Source organism: Chiroxiphia lanceolata, chromosome 9, assembly GCF_009829145.1.
Source record: "Chiroxiphia lanceolata isolate bChiLan1 chromosome 9, bChiLan1.pri, whole genome shotgun sequence".
NCBI classification, from domain to species: domain Eukaryota; kingdom Metazoa; phylum Chordata; class Aves; order Passeriformes; family Pipridae; genus Chiroxiphia; species Chiroxiphia lanceolata.
Window position 1 is genome coordinate 18111927 of NC_045645.1, and position 24502 is coordinate 18136428.

Consider the following 24502-nt stretch of genomic DNA (forward strand, 5'->3'; position numbering starts at 1 on the left):
TTGCTTTGATAGTTTAAATTGTAAATGTAACATTCTTAAAACGGGTGAGGAATGTGTGGGAATGTGGCTGTAATCTCACAAAACCAGAGAGACGTGCAGCAGCACAGTGAGAATTATGTCTGTTAATTGTAAATTCTGCTTTTAAGGACTTCAGAATAATAATCTGGGTAGCTTGGTTGTCTGCATTTTTCTCTTGACTTAAAGAGGTGGTAGGACACAAATGAATAATCATTTACAAACATTTTAAATAATGGTTTGCCTGAAATAAATGCTTTTGTCTCCATGAGTCCCCTCTATCCCTCCTTTTCCCTGCCCTGTGACTTCTAAGCTATTGCTGCAAGATGGCAGGATGTCAATGCCCCCCAAATTGAACCTGTGATTTGTTTTTCCTTGATTTATGGGCTTGTAGTCAATAAACTTTATAAAGGAAAGTATCAGACTGAGCAATCAATCAAAGATAAGCAGATTCTTGTCCTTTAAAAGCATTTCACCCCAGTAAGCAAGGGCCTCATTCATCTTTTACAACCACTCTTGCAGCTTTCAGCTGAGAAAGGACTCGCTGCTGACTACATTCCCCTCTGCTGAAAAGTCCTCCGTTCTTGCATCTGAGCTGAGATTTTTAAAATTCATTGCAGCAGTATGTTTCCCTTCCATGTTATTTGCTATCTCTAAAAGGGCAGATTGTTTGCGTGTTTCACTAAAGGTAAATCTCGTTACTGTGTAGAGTGGAAAAGGCTTATGTTTTAAAGCATCAGAGGCATGGACTATTGTTTTGTAGAAACAGTATTCATTTTCTTTGTTGCCTTGCAAAACAAAACATAAGAAAGGGTTCCCATTTGTTTTTTCAGTAGTATCTGAATTTCCTTTGGAGTAAGGCAAATGTTATCCTGCATGTTTTGCTTCTCTGAAGCACAGATGGTGTGCATATGCAGATTGGTGATTTTTTAATCAAAACAGTGACACTTGGGAATATATGTAAGTATTGTAATAATGCATTAGTCAGGAGTGATGTTGTAACACACTGAGATCATACACATAAATCTAAGACACCATGTCTAGACACCCCAGGGAAGATGGCATGCCATGGGTTAGAGCAAGCATTAAGGAAGTGCAATATTTCAAATATGATGGGAAAATAATGTAATTTGCAGACTTTAATAAAACCATTGGGGAATTAATTTCACTAAGGATACGCTCTCTCCCCAAACATCCGCGTTTCTACATTTGCTCCATAGATAATCAGAACGCGAGACGCTGTACCTGCTATCTCAGGCATGAACACAGTACGATATCTATGAATTGTGCTGTATCTTTAATATGCTGAATATGAAAATAATCCCCTTACAGTGCTTTAGTATAAAACTGCATTATACAAACAATGCACAGACAGCATAAACCTTGGAGATTCAGAATTTGAAGAGCTTATAAATTAATCTCATAAGTGTTGATTTGGGCATGCTCAGGGAGTGCGCTCAGCTGTAAAACTTGACTGACCTAACCCTCCCAGTTTTAATTATTAGCTTTTTGATTATAAAATATTAAATGAAGATGTGCGATTTATGACTTTTGCATGTATAATTTTCCTTTCTCTGAAAAGATTTTTTTCTTTTTTTTTTTTTTTAAAGAATCCTTGCTCCCTTTGGCTGCTTTTGGTTATTTTGTTGTCTCCATATAGCTCTTGGTATATAATTTTAATCAGCCAACCTCTCTTTAAATTTTTGCCAGCTGATAACTACTCACAAGCAACTTGCAGTATCATGCCAACAGTGTTGTGATAAAAATGTCAATTTAAACCTGGCCAAGGATGACAATCATAACTATTTCCAAGTGAGAAACTTGAACAGAATACATAACACAATAGTACTTTTTTCTTTCTGCCAGTGAAATATGTGCAGGAACCTGAGAGGTTCCCATAACAATAACCCTTGCAGTCAAAACCCCATTTAAAATTTGGCTGCATTGGTAGTTCCATCGACCTCATCATCTCTTGTCATCTAAAAGATTGATGGTAGAAAATCGTCAATACAACTGAACATTTTCAACTGAAGTATCATCAAGTCAGATGCTAGCCATAATCAGTCCTATTAATCCTGCAGCTATAGGAATTAGTGAGGGAGCTCAGGTTTTACAAATAGTGACAGTGGTTTATAACCTGACCAACTGAACTCTGTTTCAAAAAATTAGGTGCTTATGTTAGCACAGAGTAAACCAAGCAATTCTGTATTTGCCTCTCTCCTTGTCTCTCTGTTCGTCTCTGGGTTATAAATACACTGTTCCAGAATTCTCTGTTAGTACAATAATCTAACATGAAGATACTTTGAAACCAAACATGGAACATGATGGGTTGAGACGTAAGTGATACCGTAAATTCTCAGGAGATTCTTGGACAAGATGGGTTCACAAAGCTGGAACCATGGTGTGGTAGCAGGGCTGTGATGCCACTGCACATACAGATCTGTAAATAGCCCCCATCCTCCCTCAGAAAATTGTAAACCACCACTTACATTTAGCTCTTCCATTTCAAAGTTAGATTTCATGTTCAAGGTTTTTTGGGAAATGTGAATGGGCCTCGGGGCTTGTGCAGGGCTAGAAATATCTCCTCAAAATAATAATAAGTAACAGCTTTTGTGAATCTCCATGGAGATTTCTTCCCTCTGAGCATCTTCCAAGGTCTTTGCCACAATCAGGGCAGAATGTCTCTGTTCTTAGACCAGTCTTCCTGTTGTCCTCTGCCTCTTTGCATCTAGCTGGTGCTACACAACTATTATTAGTATATATAGCATTTATTTATATTCACTTGCACAGGCCTCACTATAACTGTGGAGCATCAGTAACACATTAATGACCATCCTTTAACCTTAGTTTTGCCCTCAAGAAATATCTTCTAGTGTCCCTCTCTTTCCTTCACTTTCTCTTATTCTGATCTTTGTCAAATTTCTGCTGTGTTTCTACCAGCACTTCATCTGTGTTAATTATTGTCACCCTTCATATTACAGCATTATATCCTTCATCTTTCATATTATGGTATCCAAAGTCTACACACTTTAAACAGTATCACATAAAAATGCACTAATGTTTTAATTTGGAGATTGTTTTGCTAATATCAGTTCCTGTGAATGAAATGTACTACAGTCAGGTTCAATAAATACAATCCTCACCATTTGCTAGAACAGAAACCAAATCCTGGATTCTTCTACTCTGTGGAAGCTACTGTAATTTGCTTTTAACATTTTCTCCCTGTTAAATAGAGCTTTGCTCTATTTCCCGGTATGCACAGAGAAGTTCCATGCAGCGGCTCTGGGTTGTATACATTTTTGATTATAACTCCTGGCTTCATCCCACTCTGTCTGCTTTTCAGCAGCACACTTGCACTCCTCCTTCTCATGGAGATCCACAGCAGAGAGAATGGGGTGAGGAAGGTGGGTTTACCTTGTCTCCTAGTTATGTATCCATGTGTGGTTTAGATCAAAACATCCTATAGATCTGATTCTCTGCATATGAGGGTGTAAATGATGGCACTGTCATTAGACTGGGCTCAGCAGAGGGTCAGCCATGGCTGGGGATAGGGTGTGATAGAGGCTTTTGGTGCCTCCCTGCTGCAGCCCCTCAGCCCAGAAAGCTGACAGTGTTCAGTGGACTGTCGCAGATAGTCATTAAACCTGGTCATAAAGAATAACTTGTCATCCTGCAGGAATATCAGACACTGGACAGAGCCCTTTAACCTTGTTGACCTTTCACTGTGCTTCTTGACTAATGAGATGAATGGGGTTTTATGGTGTTTCTTGACCTAGATCTTTTACATGACAGTTCTGTGTATCTGAGCAGCCTAATGCCTTATGTTTTGTAAATCAATATAGCTTTATCTATTTTTTGAAAGCTAGAAATGTTTTTTTCAGGCCTACTATCACATCCTATAAATAATATTGATTTTGTTTAGCCTGAAAACTATTTAATTTTGAATTGGCTCACCTCGTTAGTCAAATACAGTTCTTGGGTAAGTCCAGGCATGATTCTCATGCATCACATTACATTTATCCCTATCGTATATGCAAACCTGGTGTCAGTAATTTGAGAATGGGATCTCCTGTGCATAAACCACATCTAAATTTTCAGTTTATGGAAGTTTTTCAGACTCCAGGATTTAATGGGCATATGCAAGAAAACAGTTACAGCAGATTGCATAGCCTCATGTTACCTTGGATAATGCAAATGTTATGGGACAGCAATGGGAATGTGCAACATTAAGCAAGCCTTACATACTGTTATATGAATTGCACTGGCTTGGCTAAAAGGAAAAACTTAAAATTGATTTTATATTTATGTCTTCCATATACAGTTTTCCTAGTCATTATTTTTTTCTATCCTTCCATCCTTACCATCCTTCCATTGATGGAAGTACAAATACTCTCATTGCCATTTGTGATGTTCTGAAAGGAAGATTTCAAGACAAGAGAGCAAAATAATAGTATTCAAAGTTTGGGTCATTGCTCCAACTGTTGTCTGTTGACACAACTAATCTTATACTGCAAGTACAACTGGAAAGGACCAGTACAGTGATGCAGGTGCTTCAGATGTTTCTAAAGGCACTTTTGAACATAACTTCTGACATTCCTTGCCATCTTTTCAAGACTTCTGTATCGGTATTTTCTCAGTTTCCACTATGAAATAAAACAAATTCCTTTTTACTTACACACATGATGTAAGTGAATCCAATTTTCAAGACCAAGTCGAATGAGACAGTATTTTAAAGTACATTTCTCATTGTCCAACTCTGTGATAAGATTCTTATACAAGCCTTTGGATTGTATGGTAAATAGATACCCATTTGATCTGTTCATGTATGAGACATAAAATCCTGATTCGATTATCCTCTCATAGCAAATGTTTGACCCTTTAGGTACCAAATAGATTATACGAAGATTGACTCTATGTAAGTACAGAATCAATTCATACACAAATGCAGGTATGATAGAGATTTTCAGCCTCCTTTTTTATGTTAGCCTCATACAAATGCAACTAAGAAAGTGATTGATATGTTTCTCCATTGAACTTCTGAGTTGTTAGTTTGCGTATCATTACATAGCTTTTCAATTCTACTGTTATTTACCATTCTCCATTGGTCAAGCCAAAATATCAGATTGCTGATTTACATCTTAAATGGGAGAAAAAAGTAGGAATTGCAAGAAAGTCGGTCTCTGAATTTTTAAAGAAACAACAGAGAAGCCAAACAACTTTATATCTTAGTTCCAGAAATAAATGTATAATATTGTTTTCCAACAACATCATCTCATGGCTTTAAAAATGACTGTGTGAAAAGCACATAAGTCTATTTGTATAAAAACTAAAGAGAAAGTGTTCATTTCTGCTTGTCAGGGGGATGCCCATAAGAATTTGCGATAGGCGTCTAATGTGGAGGTAAGTAATAAGCAGGTATTGACTTCTATTGAGATCAGTATCGAGATTTGTTGACCCAAAGAGGTTACAATTGACTGAAGAGTGGGGCAGTAAATCTTGTTATTGAACAAAAAGCTAAAGTCAATATATGTATTATTATAAGCATTTTTCTTTGGAAGAGATAATAAGGGTGGAGTGGTTTAAGACTTTATTTAGATTTATATGGCCATGATAGCATACAGCTTCTATTAGTTAGTCAAAGGACAGAGAATGGCTGTGTTTTTTCTGTGTTTTTTTTTTTTTTTTATATATTTATTTTTAATACAGCTTCACCAATCATGCCAAAACAGTAAAGCCTCCATCAACTTTCACATCATAAACCCTTATTCTCATTGTTTTATAACTCAGCTATAAAGGTTATTTTCAGATTGAAATTTCGTCTGCAAGCTCTTTGCCTAAGAATCATTTTTTCCCCAGAAGGGTGAAAGGAATAAAGATGATCTATTGAACTATTTATTGAATTTTAGAGGAGAACAGAAAAAACGTGTTGTGATTTTTATATAATTCAAGATTTAGATTGTATTCCTTATTGAATATTATTTTGTGCATAAAGCTAGGATTTACTTGATCATAAAGGTGGGAGCTGCAAATGTTCTTTCACTGCTTTGAAACACTTGCTAATATTAATCCATGCCTTGTATTGTAAACAAGTATTTTTATGATTCTTATATTTTAGTCCACTCCATTATGCTCTGGACAGTACATTATATTTTAGGTTATTGCTTGGAAAAATAAAGAGGAGACAGAGCACAGAAGAAAACAGAAATCCATCCAGCTGAAGATATTAAGCTTATTAATTAAAATCACATACATCCCATAGTGAGAGTGACTGAAGAAATAACTGCTGAATTGCTATTTTATAATGTTTATAGCTGTTAGTATCTTGGCTGCCAGTAGAAATGATCCTTCAGGAACTCCAAAATCCTCTAACAAAAATAATTTGCTGTTTTCCATTGCAGAAACCGTCTGCCTCCTTCGTTCCTTCACAGGACCCTCCTATGCTTCTTTAGGATTCAGGAGCTTGTACTAATTTAGGAGACTCACTGAATCTCTTTAGCAGCACAGGCTATGATAAATGCATCAAACATGTTCTCTGCTCTTTGCACTGGCTTGCTGTGAATTTAAAAACAAACTCCAGCTTGCCGTCCTTATCTTGGAGACGTTCTGTGGCCTGGTGTCAGTGCAGAGAAGGCTGCACAAAGCTCGCAGTGGAGCCCCTACCTGTGCTGCGGTGCCCGCGCAGTGCCCGGCACAGCTCCACTGCCAGTGTGGTGCTGCTTGGGGCAGGAGTGAAGCTTCCTTCTGCAGAGGGCAGAGAGGAATAATCACCTCATCCAAACCCTGGGACCAAGATGTGCTCTGCTCCCTGGTGAGGTGCTCTCTGGTGGTAACATTTGATTCATTTGCTTTCTGCACTTCCACATTGTTGGTATTGGTTGCAGTGGCGTTCCGAGCTGTGAATTACCGAACTGAGGCCAATGGCCAGAACCTTGCCCTCCTTGGAGAAGTTCTCCTCCTGTCGCTGTATAACCTCATGGAAGTATCATCATGGAAATTATCTACTCTTCTGTCAGGCCTCAGCATGTTGAAAGAGAGCTTGAGACTTGTATCTCCTGCAAGAGCAGTATCCTCAGATTCCTTGCAAAAAAATGACACATGCTATTTCCTCTCTCTGTTTATGCAGTTTCTGTTCTGGAAATGTACAGGAGGGAAGGGCAACTGTCTCATCCCCAGTTTTGCCCAGCTGAAGATATGCATGCAGGTAAACACTTTTTCTCTGACTAAAACTGTATGGCCTGGCAGCCTTAGTTTTCCACGAGGCTGACCATTGTTTCAGGTTCTTTAACTTTGGTTCCTTGAACAGCAAAGAGAGAAACCACAGGAAAAAAAACGTTTTACGGTCATTAAAAATGTCATAGCTACATTTTTCTCTTAATACAGAATGATCATTGGTACCTATAGTATATCAATAGTGCATCTGGCTGGGGATGCTGGTGTTGGCAGACAGTGCAGTGGCCTCCCTTCAAAACACGAATGAGAAACTCAGCTTGCACTCTTACCCAACATGGACAAACTGACTGGGACACATTTGCTTATTGCACCACAAATATAAATTACTCTGCGTTTGGCCAGAGAAGGGTTCAATGAAGAAGTTTGGCTTAGAGTATCTTGGGCTCCAACCACAGTCAACTAAAGCTATGGAATGTCCCACTGTCTCTGAGTCTTTCCATTCACTACAAGATAACATACTTTGACTTCGTCTGCTAAAGCATACGGAGAAATAATTTCTTTTCAAAAACACGCATCTCCCTGGGAGCACACTAGGTTTTCAGAAATCACAACATCTGGCTGTGTTTTGCCCACCTTATTGCAGTTTCTGTCTGTTGATGCTGATGTGTTTAAATTAGTTGCTGTTTCCAAACTCTTATAAAGGCTGTTGATGAAAATCTTCTATAGCAACACAGTGCCCACAGATTTATTCAAATATGCTGAAACTTCATTAATTTCCATTCCCAAGACAGTTTCCAGCCTTCCCCTATGGATATGCATGCTGTTTAATGGCACACGAATTAGCATGTCTACTTGTTGGCACCAATGTGATAATGGTGGCAATTGCTGATAAAGTCATTAGATGGAAATAAAGGATCTCAAATAAGTTAATGGTGAAAGACGTCTGAAACTTGTAGGATCAGGTCTGACAATATAAAATGAATCTCTAATTTATTGAGCTTCAGCGTGGTCAGGTTCTGGCTTGTGGCTTCTTGGTGGGGGGAGATTTTTTAAAATTCTGGTTTTATGGGGTTTTTTTTGGAAATTCACCTGCTTTTTGGTGTATGAGCTGTCTAAATGACTTTATGTCTGCTAGTCTCTATTTAAAATGTACTTATAGCAAGTGAATTATAAACTGAATTTGTGAAGTAGAAGGGAAAAATCTACTTATGATGACATCCTTTTCCTGAAGCTTAAGCAAGCCAACTCTGCTCCTTCTGGAGGAGATACACCTTTTTGAATATATACAATTTAAGCACAGTTTTAACAGAGAATAAAAAAATATTTATTGAACTGATAAATATTGGGCTGAATGTCCCATCTGAAAATGACAGCTTCTTTTCTAGTTTGAAAACAGTGCTTCTGCACTCATTTTCCTATGAGTACAACATTATATACTTTGGTCATAATGAACTATGTTTTGTTTGCAATACAAGGTAATGTGGCATCAGAGTAGTGCCATGCAGATCTATAATGTGGGTTTTAGAAGTAATATGTTAGGATTATTCATGTGGGGTTTATTAGTGTTCACAAAGACAGCCTGATAATGATTGATTTGATCATAATTTGCTGTTCCTGATTTTCCACTCTTCAGAAATTACTGTGGTTAAGCTAGAGATGAGTTGCTCTCCCCATTGTTTGCCAGAGTGAGACTAAGAGTAGAATAATGTCGAGCCAGACAAACTTAAACTGGTAAAGTTACTTACTTTTTTCAAAAAAGATGGGCATAGTGAGTTATGTGGGTGAAAATCTTTCCATCACAAGCCTTGCAAGCCCAAAGAACACTTTTATTTTAGTCAGTGGGTGATGTTCAAACAATGAGAAGTTGAAGAGCAAAAATGTGATTCTAGCTGATTCTTGATTCTTGCTGGGGGAGGCTGTGCTTTGATTTCTTTCAGGAAAGCACGGTGAACACCTGTGGTATTATATGAAACATTACATAATTATGAGAGTAACACCTTGAATTTTCTTCCTCCAGCTCTGGCCTAGTCCACCTCTAATGAAGCAGCAAGTATGTGGTGAATTTCATTCAGATTTGTCTTTGTATCTTGGCTTGCAAGTGTGTGAATCTATACTTGTTGCCCTTGGCATATATTTTCTGGCGTTGCTTTTGGTTGTATCCGGGAGAAAGCCTAATAATGTTCCATTAAAATAAGTTTACTATTTAAGCCAGATTGTTAACTTTGCTTTCCTTCTACACTTGCAGCCTAATTGTATTTAATATCACAGTTCAGAGCTTTCCTCTCTCTGCTCCTTGTCACTCAAAGGTATTTAAAAGAGGATTTAAACCAGCTATTTTTTGTGCTTAATCCTTTATCCCTTCTGCCCGCCCCCTGCCCAAGCTTGCTTATTCACTGGAAATAGCAACCTATGTCCACGTTTTACAGCTCTAGTTTATAGTAATTTTGTCTTCTGCCTTTGGAGTATAAATGATTGTTCAATTCAGACATTCAAAATGAAAGTGAAGTTGCCAGTGGAAACGGGTGGCTCATTATACAATGAATAAGTACAAATAAAAAGGTGCCTGAGTATAATAATCAGAAGATATTGACTTTTGTTGAGGTCAGGATCACAATTTATTAACCCAAGAGGTAAATATTGACTGAAACTTTGGGCAGCTTTTTTTTCTTCTTTTCTTGTAGCCCAGAGAAGACAGTAGAGGATTTACTAAATAACTCCATCTGCCTGCACAGTGAGATGGAGACTTTTTGCATTTTGCCTGCAGTTTTATGCTTGTCTTTTGTTTTGGCTCTCCCAAGGGCAAAACGATTTATAGCGTATTTTAGAGGAATATTTAAAATCATGCTAATTGGTGTTTCTTTGTAATTAATTCTGCTCTTGACAAGCCAGAATCTTCTCCTGAAACAGGTTTTGCTTCTGAGTGCTTCATCAGATGATCCCAGCACCAGACTGGCTGTCTGCATTTTCTCTTTTACCCTGGCCATCACCCTCTCTGATGTCTCAGGGACCATTTTCTTTTTGCGTGTCTGAAAACACTAGGGTATTGTAGCAGCCATCAGAAAGATGCCCTTGGGAATGATGACTCCTTGTGCTACTGACATTCTGTTCACTCTCCAGAAAGGGCTTTAGAATCAAATTATTTGGCAGCTGCAAAGCCTCTCATTTGGCTAAAATTAGCTCCCCAAAACTGCTATTCTGCTATCTTACTTGGAAAACCAGGCTTTGCCAGATTTCCTCCATCTTTGACTGATCCATCCTTCCAAGGGGCCACTATGTAGTCTCCATCCTCAGATGCTGATAAATGTGCAATGACATAGGGTGACATGTTCCTTAGTACACTTCCCAATACTCTCCTATGACAGTTTGTGCTAAAAGATATGTTTTGAATTCCTGGGGCAGTTATGAACCTTTTTGGAGCAGGGCACTTGCCTGCTTTAAATTCAGACACATTTTTTTTGTACTTACCTGTCGTCTGTTTTGTTACTAGTAATTTATGGGATGACAGTAATGTGACTGTCATTTTGCAGGAGGGTCTGGTCCCTGCCCCAGGAGCCACATGGGTACAGAGCTACAGCAGAGCTGGCTGGGAACCCAGGGGTGCTGGTTGCCAGATGCCAACTCGTAGCCACCACATCCCTGCCACCACATCTGTGTAACATTTGCAGACTGTGACCTTGCTGTCTTTCAGGCTAAAAGAGATGGTGCAATGAGAATCAGTGTGACTTTCTACTCTTACAGGCTATTTTCTAGATTTGCTTCTTTCCTGTCCTGTCCTCCGTTTTCTCCCTCTCCTTCTCCTTCCCCAATTTTCTATTTTGTCAAATATTCTGCTGCTTTTTTCTCAGTGTCCTCATTGCCCACTGTCTTGTTTCGTTGCTCCTGCATCCCCCTCAGAGTAAGATTTTTTTGTTGTTGTTCAGAGTTTGATTTACATGAGGCAATGCCAAGCAGAATTGGGTTTTCACACAATTCTAGACATTACAAAATAACTCCACAGAGTTTTTAGCAGGTGATATTAGTAAGCATTGGAAACGTGTTCTGAACCTGCTGAAAAAATCCATCTGTGAATAAGGATCTGAAAAGTATTAGTATCAAATTGTTATATATGAGAGTAAAGTCTTAAATCAAGCTCTGTAATCTGTGGATTTTGGTGGAGATGGGGACATCTGCATAGCAAACATAAGCCTGCTGAAACTGAGCTTTTCCTTGCTACCTCTGCAGAGCCTTCAGAATGGATCCACAGATTCCTGAGCATTCATGTACACCAGACTGGAAGCCACAGCCACAAACTGTATTAACGTTCTGCGAGGTCTGGGAGACTCTTTCCTGCTAAAGCCCAGGTTACAGCTTTGCTGAGCTGAGTAACCTGCCCCGAGTGGTAACACAGGCTGATTTAGACATTGCTCAAATCACTCTGTAGGGTTAGAGAGTCTAGTGGATCTGTTGCATCTTGGAGACTCCAAGTCTGTTCTGCACTGTTCTACATGTCTGACTTGTGTCTGGTGTAATGCAGCCTGCATGACCTGATCCAGAGTAACCCATTACCTCTACCAATGAGGCCCATAAAACACTTTTGGGCTCAGACCAAAGTAAAAGGGCTCGAGGAAATGAGTTTAAAAGCCTGAGCACATCTCCCCATGGACATAACAGTCCACATCAAAAAATTTATATACATAATTTGAAATAATTGGCAACTTTAGGAAGTAAAGCGAAGAGCAAAATGGAGTTACTTTAGCCAATTATTTATGATCACCTTTTGTCTCAGAGACTTCTGTAAGGAAAATCTTGCCTGATTGGTAGTTCAAATCATTAATGCTGAAGCTGAAATACTCTAAATGAGAATCACACATTCACTGTCTATTTAACAAGCACATTTGCTGTATTTTTAAATTTAAATGATTTGTCTCCCTTTATTTCCCTATGCTTAGGTGAAGCATACAGTCTCCCTCCCCAGACTCTGCTACCTCCCACTTGCCCTCTAAGTACTTTGTATGAAAGGTCATGAGCTCACAATACTGACTCCTTGCAAAGTTCAACTGGCTTTCTTTTGTAGGGTAAAGCCATTCCCCATCTCCTTAGCAAGGGAGGTCCCCTGGCAGCAAAACAAATGTGGTTAGTTATGTGTGGCATGAACCTCAGCTGCACTGGGAGCTGAGCTCCGGATAACGTGTAATGGTAATGTATCGAGAATTACAAGGCTAACCCATCAGCCTCTCACTAGAAATTTAACTCTGAAATGTTTTGTTTTGCCTAGGGACAGTCTATTTGGGTCTATCGTCTAGGTTCCAGGAAGGTCCAGCACTCCCCCCTCCCCTGCTCCTTAGCAGGACGGATGGCATATAAAGAGGTCAAAGAGACTACCAGTGTCATGCCATAAATCAGTGGATCAGCTTAGAGGAGAGCCCAAAAGGCTTCTGCTCATCTGGTGTAAACTGACTCATTCTGCTGCAGTCAACAGAGGACCTGACAGCAGCAGATTTGCCCCAAGAGCTTCAGAATTCCCAGTTTAGATTTATCTAACTGGTATTTCAGATACTCTTTCTCTGCTGTCAATGGCAGAGATTTTATTAAAACCATCTTAATAAATATATTTCAACTACAGCTTCATAGGATATCCATACTTTCCTCCCTGCCCACAAATAATACATTATGTATATGTGATTATAAAAATACCAGTAGCTAATTTAGTTTAATTTAAATTTAGATTTTGCCCTAAACAAATACTGATGTGCCCTGTATATTTTTACTGCCAGATCATGATTTACTAACTCCATTTTGGGGGTTAAAGAGAGCATGACCTTGCCCCATATTAATATTTAAAGATTACCCTGCACATGAAATCAGATGCTGACACAAGTCTCAAAGGACTAAAAGGTTTTTAATCTTTTGAAGAAGCAATGCCACATTGAAATATGTATTACTGCATTCAAAACACAGCATGTAACAAATGTCCCACTAGCAGGCATCAGAGACTGCAAATTTCATTCAGTGTAATATGGTCCACAAATATCAACTTTTTTCTAGAAGGGAAATTGCAATGCCATAAAGGCTGAGGTTTGACATCATAGCAAAGGCAAGCAGCGCATCTCAGACATTGCTGTGTAAAAAGAGTTTGCCATCCAGTCCTAAATGCAGGAGCCATTTAGTGCCCTTTTCAAGGCAATACATAGATTTTACTCTTTCCAAAAGGTGAAAGTTTACTTACATATCTGTACAAATGCTATTTAGAACAGTTTAGGAACCATGTGATTCTTTGTTTTTACAGCAGCTCAAGCCTAAAATATGAAAATCTCCTGATTTTCTTTTAATAGAGTTTAAAGGAAAGCCAGAGCTGTTTTAATAGAAAACAGAAACAGCTGATGTTTAACATAAATGAATAATTTTATGACTTTTTTTAGAGCATAGTTATTTTCTTTAAAAAAAAATCAAGCTTAGCCTATCAGCATTTTTAACTTGTATCTTTCCACTACACCTAAGCTTCAAACAAAAATACAAGCTAGCAAGCTGTAGAAAAGACTGCTTAGTTTCTCTTTGCATTTTGGGTGTACTCAGTTTCTGTGAAAATGCTATAGATGAGGTCTCCAAATACGACAGTTCCGGTGTTTTGATAGCATCATGGAGGTGTCACAGGAAAATGATGACTTTATGGTTTACCCAGTCTCCTTTCAGATAGGTGACAGAGGTGGCAGCCTACCACTCCTGGTCTCTATTTCTGACAGGCAATTGCAGACTGGTGCCTCTGGGAGCTTGCTATGGTGCTGCCAGAAAGCTCTGGTATAGTTTGGAGGTAGGTCAGCCAAACTTTAGATTGATGTAGAGGAATTTGGGTATGAGAGGATTCCGGCTTGAGCAATTAGCCTGTGAAGGTGCACGTTCATTTCCAAATCATCAGCTGAGAGTCACCACTTTATTTGCCGATAGATTTATATTCAATTGCAATAGACTTTAAAATGAAAAGGAGCTAGACCTGCTGTTTGGGAGTTACGGAGGTGGTGCTGGAAAATTTAGTACAAGGAGAATAAGAGCATCCGTTCTTGGAGATGCAGCTCTCCTTGCCTTGGGGCACTGAAGGCTCCCACCTGACCATACTCTGGGTGCTGGCTGTGCTGTTGAAGGTCTACATTATTGTAACCTAACTCTCACCTGGCCATTTTACAAGCAGGGTACGCCTTCTTTGTTCCCTTTACAACTGTTAAGGACCTTTAATATTCCTTTTCCCTTAGCATGTCTGCCCCAGACCCATCTTTCTTCCATCTGTCCTTTCCTTCAGCAAGGTAATGAGAAATGGGAACAGATGCCAAAGAAACACATGCACCTTCTAATTGAGTGAGGACATAAAAAGAGACAATAAAAATTGTGTGGAGACTTTTGCTTTCAGTGCCTTCCAAACATTTGGTCTTAGTGGGACACATTTAACAGTCAGCTAATCTATTTCCCTCTAAATGTAGTTATCTTGTCAGATTTTTGTAGAGGCAACATTTATTAGAAGTTTTTTGGTCACTGTAACACAATTTGATCTATTTTATCCAAAATGAGCGTTTTTCTCAGCATGACTTACTTAGAACTTCATACTGCTAAGTCTCCAAAAAAGAATTTTAGTGACTCACAAGCAGGATGGCATGATGCCCTTCACAGAAATAACAACTACAGATGCATAAAAAAATTAGAATTTAAGAAGTTCTTTGCAAAATCTGCAACACTTTTATTATCAACACTTCTGATAGTACAAATGGGAATGAAGCAACTGATAAGTGTTCTGGTCCAATGAATTTACCTACTGCTTATGATCCTTCCAGTTGTATTTTTAACTGTTTTGGCATTCCCTATTAAATCTCCCTAAATAGTCTTCTTGCTGGTTCAGTGCTCTCGACCAGGAAGCTTGTGAGTTCATGAGGATTTGTACTTGATCATGAATGATTCATGAAATGAGCTTAGAAAACTAAGTTTAACATCTTATTCAATGCTGAGGAAAAAAAAGAGCATCTTCTCCCATACTTGTAACAACTTGGCTAAAAAGGAAGAGTCTCAGTGTCTCATTTTAAACACTGAAATTCAGAGCATCTGTTGCCTTTCCAGCTAAACATCATGTCTACTAAGAAGCAAGAGGAAGCATTTTATTTTACTACTGTAACCAGTTTTGTTTTTCATTCTGCTAATACATTTGACCACATACCAGCAGCACACCACAGCCAGGCTATTGGGGCGCAGCTCACAGCAGCAGCCCACGTTGCCAGTTCTCACTCATATTTAATCAGGTGTTGGATTTTTCTCTAAAAGCTATGTCTGAAGTCAGTTGATCTTGGTTTTATTTGTTTACGACTGATTCTCTATCTCTCTTAGGACAACAGAAAGCATATAACCCGGGGTGTTAGGTTCTGGTGCCTCTCCTTCCTTCTCCTCTCCCTTGACCTCTCTGTCCGTGGCAGACAGGAATGCTCCATTTCTGATGTATACGTATGGCATTCATAGCCTGGGAACTTACAGCACTATTTCCCTGCTGTGCATATTCCATACAGATGATGTTTGAGTCTTGATTTTCGCACCAGTGAAATGGGGATAATTGTGTTGCTTTGATGTACTGATAAGAGTGCTTTGTAAAGCTAAATATTTCTTTGTGGAACATGCCATAGCATGTTTGGAAGCTCTGTATAGCAAGGGGTAAGGCGACGACAGAGACGTGGATCTGACGCAAAAAAATTAGGACAAAACAGAGAAGGAGGTCCATGGTTATTCCCTTGCTGTTCTTTGTCTCCTATTGTAAGAGGATGAGAATATTGCTATGTAAGAGCATGAGGATTTTTTTTTTTCCTCTTCCTTTGCTGAGTGAAAAGACGACAACACAGAATGCATCTAGGGACACCTGCTGAGAGAATAAACACAGTAAACATGAGCATGCTATAGTGAGAGACATGTTTTGCTTGTGCAATAGACATTTTGATCCAGAGTTGTAGGAAGTTTAAACATAACCTGTAAATTAAAATCAATTCCAATGCTTTTGTTATTCAACCTCAGGTTTTTTCATTGTGCTTTGGGTTTTTTTAAGCTGGACAAATTTTGATCTCATGGTTAAGAGAATAATGGAAAAAAAGAAAGTACTTCTAAACAAGGTCTTCTAAGGTATCCCCCGGGACTATGATTTAAGCTGGACTTGCATTAATTGCAGTTTCTCTGGCTGTTTGTTAGGCTACTGCCATGCTGTGTTAAGGTCTCGATGCTTTTATCTAGCCCTCCCCTATTCTCTGTTTGTTCTTCAGCAAGGATGAGAGGAACCCTTACAGTATGCAAATACATAATGCTTTCTATGCTTCTTTCTTTAGAGACATAAAAGGATTTTTTAAAAAAGGCAAGTTGAATACATAGAAATAAAGATGTAAATCTTCAGAAGCAGGCAAGCTACACTCCCTCTGCACTTCACAAATGAAGCACGGTTTTTGCAAAGAAAGAGTTTGTTAGGAGAACCAGAGGAAGCAGGATTTCCATAATGATTTGCAAGAAAAAATTCTGTAACACATGGCACCATATTTCCTTCAGAACTGTAATCCCCTTGGGACCAAATTCTTTACTACTTAATCACTGCAGTAATTAGAGATGATGTTGGCAAGTGTTCATTGAACGTTGTGTCATTTTACATCTTAAAACCTTTTGGCGTTACTTTCCAATTCCTTTATTCGTTGTGTTCTGGCCCATCCCCAGATGATTAGATATAGCTGGCCTTTGCTTTGGGACCAGGTCAGTTTTGCAATTAAGAGCTGTGTTGGTCTGCACTGATAAAAACAGGGACTAAATAATTCTATTTATGGTTTATAAATTACTTTTCCACCAAACATTTTTTGTAATGACTTGTACACAAGTGACATGATGTGAAACAGATCTCTGAGCAAAACAGAGGATTCCAGCCACAAAAAATGTCTTTGTCCTGCAATGAGCCTCCAAATGTGGAAATCTGCAATAACAAAGTATGAATAAACATCAGTCTGGATGAAGCAGAGCTCTGTAGGTGGAGAATAATGCTGTAGCATCTAACCTATGTGCGGGAGGTGGCTATGATTATGAGGAGTGCCCTGGGGAGCACGAGTGGCAAGTGGGACCACAAGCAGCATCTGCCTAAACCTGTACTTCCCCTCTCTGCTGTTCTGTACAGGCCGGCTGATGTGATGTCAGATGAAGAGAAAGGAAAAAATGAAAGGGCTATTCAACACCTTTATCTGTCATTTGAAATATCTGTTGGTAAAGTTGGGGTGGACTGCTGTTGTGGTTTTAATAATAGCCTGGCTTCTCTGCATTGCAGGTCTGTGCCTGTAGCTGTTACTTCAGAAAAGCAGAAAAGATTCTTCTCAGAAGATATTATTACAGGTGAACACTACATGTATACTATTCAGTTTCCTAAAATCCAAGTATCATTAACTATGCTGACTGACATATCAAGACAGCAGCGCACAGTGGAAGATCCCTGACTACTATTGTAGGCTTCATTTGTCCTTTTACACTCCAGATCTTAATCTTCATATTTCAAAATGTTCATATGTGTGTGTGTGTTACTTTTTTGAATAGGCTTTGATGAGGCACTGAAATCTTTCAAAGGTCAGATGTGGAGGGTGCAGCTATGGCATGGCTGTGATGCACACTTCTCGCTGACACCATGTGTTTAAATATCTTTTTAGCGGGGCAGACATTGTGATGTCCGTCATAATTTGCTTTGGTCTTGGACAAAGGCTGGTTCTAATTTCTGCTTTCAGTCTCGTTTCTCACAGGTTGAAACAGAAAATTCATCAAATTTAAAGTTCAACTTAAATGACAATTTGTGCAAATAATGACCTTTTAAAAGACAAGGTGGTACATTATAATGTCTTTTGAAATGCTTTCAGAGGAGAAAAACACACAGTAAAAATTATATGACAAATATAAAAAAAGGGAAAACAAACTTAGTAACATAAGCAGCCATTAACGCCTTTAAATTATCTCTCCACAGCACAAATCTTTACTCACGCACACCATACATCTAGCAAAGAGAGAAATAATATCTTTTGTTACCACTCAATTATAATTGATATACTACTCTATCATTTTAAAATGTGTGAAAGCTGAAAAGTACAAAAAAAAATTAAAATGGCAGACAAGGAACAGCATATAAAAAGTGATAGAACTTTCTAAACTAGTTTTATATACATCCCCTTGTATGTATGTTCTAGGGGCATACAAGAAGTGCTAATGAAAATTGGTAATGCGTAATAGCTCAAAACCAATTAAAGAAAATTACTTCTCCTTTTAATTCTGCTTACAAGCCTTTTCTGCAATATTGATTATTTTTCAGAGGTAAGTGATAGTATCTATTCTTTCTGCAATTAATCCATATGTTCATTTTGCATAGTGGTTTTAGAAATCCACTGAGGTTCGGAATTAACAGCATACTGGTAACTCTAAAATAAAGCTAGTTCTGTGAAAGTTTCTAAGAAAAGAATCTGACCTAAGGCTGATTGCTCTGCTGCTGTGATAAAGACATCTATTAGTGTATTAGTTGTCTGATATACCAGAGGACAGGTTCTGGAATCATTTGAAACTAGAATTCAGATTGCACCCAGCCAATTGCTTCCTTTTCCCAACACTAGCACTTAAAATTCCAGAGCTGTGGCTAAACAGCAAATGTGCATGACAAACCCACTATTTATGATTTTGTTTGCTACCCTTAAATAATTTTGATGTTTCTTTTTTCTTTCATTTTAGAGTCTGTCCCTTATGTATATCTTCCAAGAGAAGATATACAAGTTCTATATACAACTTGTGCTGCAAGTTGTATCTCTCAGTCTGTGTTACACTTATCACATATGCTATACTGATACCAAAAGGGAGTACATTTTTAAGCATTTTTATGTAGACAATTCAAGCATTAATTTTTTTTCTATTTTTCCAGTACGAATGCTCCTAAATTACATAGGGCAGAAGGTATTATGGGATGCACCTTAAACAAAGCGCTGAACACAGACTGAGTGGCTGCAAGGCCAGATACCTTGATAGTGTGAATGGGATTATAAGAGTATTAGAAGTTCCCAAATCCTGTTGCAATGGTATATTATAGAAAAGTTTCTGTATCTTACTTTCTGTTTCCATTCCTTTTAGTGCCTTTACATCCATTTATATGGGTTAATAGCAACAAACAGGATGTGCCAATCCCTGCTGTTCACCCTCTCCAGGATGACCAGCCCTCCTTTTGTTTTAAAAAAGACTTTGAAAAGTGTAAGCATGAATGCTTACAGCTTGGCTCTGTCCTATATCCCATGCTGGTGGACAAACCATACATTAGGCAGGATTTTGCAACCTCAGGGGCACAGACTTTGTCTGAGGCTTGCAGGAGACCTCACTAGGTTTTTTGCTTTTAAACTCTGGGTGCAGTTCGTGGGAAACCAAAACAAGCCAAAATGCATCCTTTTCTCATTGAAATAGACAACCTGTTTTCTCTTTTGAGGCTCACAGACACCTGCTCCAGCCCTCCCCAAAAGAGAATTTGGGTTCTACAGCAAAGAGAATTATATGCTAACCTCTGCTTTTGGCCACTTTAAATCCACATGGTATTTTGCACACTATTCTTTGTTCTGTCAGATGGTCAGGAATTCTACTATGTTGCAAAAAAACCCCTATATACTGTTAAAATGAGCTTTACTTTTTAAGTCATGTCACAGTAAATTGCCTTTGAGTGTATTATAAAATTGCCGTACTTCCTGCGAGAAAAGTTTCCTATACTATTTTTAAATTTCTGTCTGTTGTTTCAGAAGAAAGAAAATCTGCAAAATTTTAAATTATGTTTACCTACAAAAGCAGTAAATTTGGAAATGTTCTCTCTACTTTAAAATGTATTTTACATGAAATTATAAGTTACAGCAGTGGCACAATTTCCAGATGTGTTTCTATAGATATAGATTAAGACAAATGTAACAGGTTGAGCTAAAACTACCAACCAAAATCCCAATACTTTTGATTATTCTGTTTCTGAATAACAGCTTAAGTGATGTATGCTTTTAAGAGTTATATCCTGAAAGGAGGGATACATATGCCTTCCAGCCAGGAGACCAAGCACAGCATGGGTGAAAATCAGTAGCAATTGTGCAGTGAGTTATGTCTATGTAAGAGTTATTTATGTCCCCATCATACGGTCACAAGGAGTGCCCCTCTGGCTGGGAGCCTTAGCAGAGAGGTCACGGGCTCTAGGCGGAGGTAGGCTGAGTTTTCTTCTCAGGCTTTGATGGACTTTACCAGGTCTGTCTCTGTTACCATAGTTTCCATTTTGTTCTCTAGATAAGAAATGGAAGTGTGTAGTTCACAGAGGCCTTGATCAGTCGGTTGACATAGGGTCCCTGCCTGCCGGTGAGGTTTAAGGGAATGAGAAGTAACTATGCAGAATCCTGTTGTGTGTAGGTAAAAATCAGTCTTTTCTCTTCTTTCTTTTCTTTTCTTTTTTCTTTTCTTTTTTTTTTTTTTTTTTTTTTTTTCTTTTCTTTTTTTTTTTTTTTTTCTCTTTTCTTTTTCTTTTTTTCTTTTCTTTTTTTCTTTTTTCTTTTTTTTTTTTTTTTTCTTTTTTCTTTTTTTTTTTTCTTTTTTCTTTTTTTCTTTTTTCTTTTCTTTTCTTTTCTTTTTCTTTCTTTTCTTTTCTTTTCTTTCTTTTTTCTTTTCTTTTTTTTTTTTTTTCCTTTTCTTTTTTTTCTTTCTTCTTTTCTTTTCTTTTCTTTTCTTTTTTTTCTTTTTCTTTTTTCTTTTCTTTTCTTTCTTTCTTTTCCTTTTTTCTTCTTTCTTTTTTTATTCTTTCCTTGTTTGCTTGCTTTTAGCCATATCCCTGTTCAGAAGCTTGTGACACCTGAATCACCAGCTAGGTAAAAGGATATCTTCAGCACAGTTTTATAAGAAGTATTGTCTAATGATTCATATTCCAGAAACTCAGCTGTTGTGAGCCTTCATTGAACTTGCTGGGCTCCACCCTTTTGGCTATGAACACTCTTATTGGATGTCCTGCTCACATCACTCTTTTTGTGCTAACTGTGTCCCTTTCTGTTCTGGCCTCCTGCGCTTGCAAGACCACTCTGAAATGTTGGACCAGCAGGACAGTACCTGTACTGAAGCACTAAGAAGTTTAAAAAAGCAGCAGCTGCAGTTAATCACCACTAATAATACCTCTTTCACAGAAACAATAATTGCCTTCAAATATCCCTACCTCCCTAAAATCACTGTTCCTTTCAGCACAAGAAAGGCTATGAGAAGGCTAGGGACAAGCCTTCACTGCCCATCAGTCCCCTATTTTACTGTCAGTAGCAATTTTTGATCACTTGATTCTATGCTAGCATCATTCCCTCTACTTTCTTCATCTCTGAGCACTGGCCAGGACTTTAGAGTTAATGCAAGTATTGTGCAGAAGCAGTACTTTCTGTCACTGTTCCTTTACCTTAATAGATAGATACTATCTGCAAGTGAAGAAAGGCAGTATGCATTTTCTTTTAATTTATTTTGCAGGCACTGTTAAAAGGTAGGGAACTCATTATGTTCCAGCCAGACAGGAAATTTTATTACAGTTTTTAACTCAATGCAGCCACGGTAAATTATACCAGCTCCTCAATTCGTGCATTATCATTACTTCCTTACTTTCATACCCTTTCCAGAATTACACTACACTGACCTGATGAACCCATTTTCTTTTAGAATCACTCCTATTTTATGTTTAGAGATTGCTTGGGAAAACTCAATGGCAGCAGCTAAAAGAGCAGGCAAGTTGGCCATGTATAATCAAAAGGTCAGTCTATTTTCAGATGCTTGTTTGGGGCCACGGTTGAAGAAAGCGGGGAGCCATCTGTACCCATACAGGTGTCAAAAGTTTGTTCTCACATATACTGCAGAGGGCAAAGCTGGGGAAAACAGCCCTGACTCCCTTGATGCCTCCTGTTTGATCATGGAGGCTGGAGAGGGCCTCAGATGACACTCATCCCGGGACACAGCCGATGACCTCACACCTGCCCAGAAGCAGTGATTCAATTTTTGTGCTGAAGCTTTGAAGGAGGGGGACTCTCACACTTTCCAAGCACTGACAACTAGACGGATAGAGCTGAAGTGAATGGGTGACAGTATGATAGGGATCAATGACTCTTTGAGGTTTACTTACTTTTTCTGCAGATCTCAAAACTTTCAGTGTGAACTGTGAACACAGCTGTTTGCAGTTCTCTTCTCTTCAACTGTCCCTGTCAACTACATCATCATCATGGAACAGTAGCCAACATCCTGCTGGGACTATAACCCCAGCCCCCAGTTCTGTATTTGTGGGATACATCAGTAGACTTGAGCTCCAGCAAACACAGGATCCCTTCCCTTTTCTTGAGCCTCCTTACCCCGCTTTTGCCTCTATCTGGAAAACAAGCTTAAGCACAATAAATACTAAACCTCCAATTATCCAGCTGACCAAGGCAGCATAACAGGAACAAATGCTTTGTCTTCTCCTGAGTTTTCAATAGCTTTCACTTTCCAGCCCAAGCTCCTCTCTGGCTCCCTGCATCTCCATCACACATTTTGTGTTCCTATTCATTCTCACATCGTTTCCCTTACTTCTGCTTCTCATAGTTCCTTGGCCTTCCGTTCTGCAGTACAGCAAACATATCCCAAAGACTAATCCAACTACATGTTTAACTTTCTCATGCGTGGGGACAAGGAGTGGTCGCTGCTGCCACCACATTACAGGACATCTTAGCACTCATCCCTATTACCTGGATTAACAGGGTGGCACTGAAAGCTATTTCATACCTGCCTTTTTTCTCCTAGAAAAATGAGTAGGAACTTGATTAGTTAATCTTAATTTTCTACTACTAGCTAAGCATGCTGCCAATAAGGAAATAGGCTGCTATTGCACAGCAAACTAATATGGTAAAATATTAGAGATATACTGAAGAAATGTACTCTTTTATTGACTACACTCTGAATTGCTGCTGCTCAATTTACTATGAGTTGTAAATTGCTCTGAGTTATTTTTACCGCTGAGAATTGCCAGGTTTTATACTATGTTTTGCACAGGAACTCGGCTGCCCTTTCACTGCTTTTTGTAGTTCCCTTCTGAGGAAGCTGCCTGCTGTTCCCATGTTTCTCTTTCTCTCTGCTTCTTAGCATCTCCAAGTAACTGATTTAAATTCTTTATTTGCAGGGAAACGTCCTTCTGGAACTTGACTCAGGCCAACTGATGTCTTCTCCCTGCCTGGAGAAAACCTTTGTCCTCCAGGCTGAAGACAGGCACTTGAAAGTAAACCTGCCTGGTCTGTTCCTATGGACCAGCAGTGTTGAAGGTTAATTAGAAGTGCTGAAGGAGAAAATCACTTTTTCCATGTGTTCACCACTTGAGAACCGCAGGATTGGGACTATTTATTTGGATCGCTTTATTCTTTGTTATCATCCAATGGGAAGGCTGAGTCCCATTTCTCTTCCACGTGAAGATTTCAGTTTCCTTGGACTACCATAAATCCTAAGCAGTGATCCTGTTTTTTTTCCTGACAGCAACTCCCATTGGAGTTTACTTTGGACTTCCTGAAGAGGTGGTCAGAGAGACTATTCTCATGGTCTCTGAAATCCTCCTCTGCTTAGAATGATGGGGGGAAGCATTAGCACAGGCTGGCATACAGCACCACCTGGGAGATCTTATGTTACTCATTGTGCTACCCTTCTCTCAGCAGGGCATGCCCTCGGTGCAGATAAGGATGTATTAAGTGACTGAAAGACATGCAGTTGTCCCCCAAAAGGTGTCAGTTCAGTGTTTGCTGATGAGAGAACTGTTCCATTTCTGTCCTTAATCTGAAATAATTTTCAGATTGCTTGCTGATGGTCGTTCTTTGCTGAATGGGACCTCTGCGTAACGCTAGAAGGCATATTCTGTTTAACGTTCTGTTTCCCAACCTTCTGTCTTTCCTTCACCCATGATGACTGCCAGCACATTTGTGAGTTTTTCATTTGAATGAAATTTTGCTCTAGCTGTGGGCAGAACATAGAAAAAAATCAATAGCTATTAAGATATGTGATACTGCAGGATATGGGATCCTACTGGTAGAAAATATGAGGACCATTTATTTATTCACATACCCGAGTGCCTGCATTCGTAATCTGACCTCACTGCCAGGTCCTGATCTTCCCCCAGGTTTTCAGTGGGGTTTTTGTTGCCAAATGCCGAGCAGAGAATGTTCTGCCCATTGCATTCTGCTGGTTCTGTGCTAGTTTCTTGTGAAAGTGCCTTCAGGTGCTTTCCCAGAGCTCACATTTATTTGTTCAAGAACAAGTTAAGAAAAAAGAGTGACTGGAGGTTTTAAAACCC

The 24502-nt window shown here is 38.8% G+C and overlaps 1 long non-coding RNA gene across 1 annotated transcript in view; it reads left to right on the plus strand.

The window, feature by feature from the left end:
- LOC116791002 overlaps positions 1-23377 on the plus strand; it is a 32707-nt gene extending 9330 nt beyond the window's left edge. The window contains exons 3-4 of the long non-coding RNA XR_004358587.1: positions 17474-17538; positions 23348-23377. This is a non-coding gene — a long non-coding RNA (uncharacterized LOC116791002). The remainder of the gene's footprint in view (positions 1-17473; positions 17539-23347) is intronic.
- The last annotated feature ends 1125 nt before the right edge of the window (positions 23378-24502 follow it).